Source organism: Tenrec ecaudatus, chromosome 5 (genome assembly GCF_050624435.1).
Source record: "Tenrec ecaudatus isolate mTenEca1 chromosome 5, mTenEca1.hap1, whole genome shotgun sequence".
In the NCBI taxonomy this organism is placed as follows: domain Eukaryota; kingdom Metazoa; phylum Chordata; class Mammalia; order Afrosoricida; family Tenrecidae; genus Tenrec; species Tenrec ecaudatus.
This window is the reverse complement of record NC_134534.1, coordinates 119881188-119883223: the sequence shown is the minus strand read 5'-3', so window position 1 is coordinate 119883223 and position 2036 is coordinate 119881188.

Sequence of the window (2036 nt, the reverse complement as noted above, 5' to 3'; positions counted from 1 at the left end):
GACGCCGAGGACGCCGGGACGTCGGGACGCCGGAGCGCCGAGGACGCCGGGACGCCGGGACGCCGGCGCCGCTCCTCTCCGACCAGCGCCCCCTGGCGCCCGGCGCAGGCCCGCAGCCGAGCCGGCGGAGGCCCGGGAGCCACGCCTCCGCGGCTCCTCGTCAGCGTCCGCCTCCCGACCCTCGGTCCTTCCCTCTCCCTGCAGGGAACGCCCCACGCAGAGAACCTGAAGCTCTGGTTCTTCAGTATCCACTTGGTTTTTAAGTGAAGAGGTTGGGAGCGGCCAATTGTGTTGTTAGGTTCCCTTGAGTGGGCTCCGAAGCATTGCGACGCATAGGTGTCCAACAGAAGGAAACACTGCAGTGCTGCGCCATCCTCCCGATTGACTCCAGCCCATTGGTCCCACAGTGCCAGTCCATCTCATTGAGCGTCTTTCCCCCCATGGCTGTCCTTCTATTTACCAAATGAGATGTCCTTCTTCCAGGGCTCTCCTGACAGCATGGCCAAAGCATGTAAGAGGAAGTCTTGCCATCCTTACCTCTAAGCCTAAGAAGTACCCTGGCCTTACTTCCAAAAACAGATAGGTTTGTTCCTTTAGCCATTCAAGGTACTTTCGATATTTTCTCTCCCAACAGATGAGAAGCCTGTTGATATAGCTTTACCTGCAGTTAAAAAAATAAAAATATATATACTGTCTATGAAGACTGGTAAAAAGCACCCATTATTCTGAAGGTCGTTGGATTATAACTGCTTTTCTTTTCAACACTTTTTAGTACTTCCCATGCATTAGAATTAACATGCAAAATAAAAAACAAATGCTTGAAATGATTACACAGAGAGAACATGCCCATGTTTGGCATATAAAAGAGAGAATATAAAATAGCCTATTCACTATGATTGCAACTGACTAAAAGCGAGTCATTATATGGTTAAAAGTATTAAAATATGGGGAAAATAACATAATTCTGTCATGGTGGTAAAGTTATTACTGCTCAGTTATGTTTTGATGGGTGGACAAAGTTTTTCTACTGTATTTTTAACAATTATTTCAGCAGAGAAAAACTGAAAAATTCCTAAAATATCTTAACTAAAAAATTGTGTTCTTCATCAGTGCAAAAATCCTTAACAAAATACTGGCCAATAGAATACAACAGCATATTAAAAAAATAATTCACCACGACCAAGTGGGATTCATACCAGGGATGCAGGGATGGTTCAACATAGAAAGATCATCAGCATTATTCACCGCATTGGCAGGAAAAATGATAAGAACCACATGGTAATATCAATAGATGCAGAAAAAGCATTGCTGTTTAAGACATGTAAGAACATCGGAATAGAAGGAAAATTCCTCAGTATTATACAAGCCATATATGAAAAACCAACAGCTAATGTGGTAGATAATGGAGAAAAGACAAAAACAGTTCCACTGAAAAGGGGGACCAGATAAGGATGTCCCTTGTCCCCATTCCTATTTAACATCGTACTGGAGGTCCTAGCTAACAACATAAGACAAAGGAAAGATATTAAAGAAATTCAGCTGGGGAAGGAAGAGGCGAAATTATTATTATTTGCAGATGATAGGATTCTATATATTGAAGATCCCTTAAACTCCACAAGCAGAGTGTTGGAAGCAAGAGAGGAATACGGCAGAGTGGCAGGATACAAAATCAACAAACAGAAGTCTATTGGACTGCTCTACACATCAGACAAGACCACAGAAGACACAATTAAAAAGGTAGTACCCTTTACAATTGGCAAGCACAAATTGAAATACATAGGGATATACCTGACTAAAAAACTGAAAGATTTGTATGAGGAAAATGATAAAATACTACTTCAAGAAATCAAGAGTGACCTCAACAAATGGAAGAATATCCCATGCCCGTAGATTGGCAGACTGAATATAGTAAAGATGTCAGTTCTGCCCAAGGCACTATATAAATTCAATGCTATCCAGATACAAATACCACCATCCTTCTTCAAAGAATTGGAAAAACACATTACTAACTTCATATGGAGAGGGAATAAGCCCAA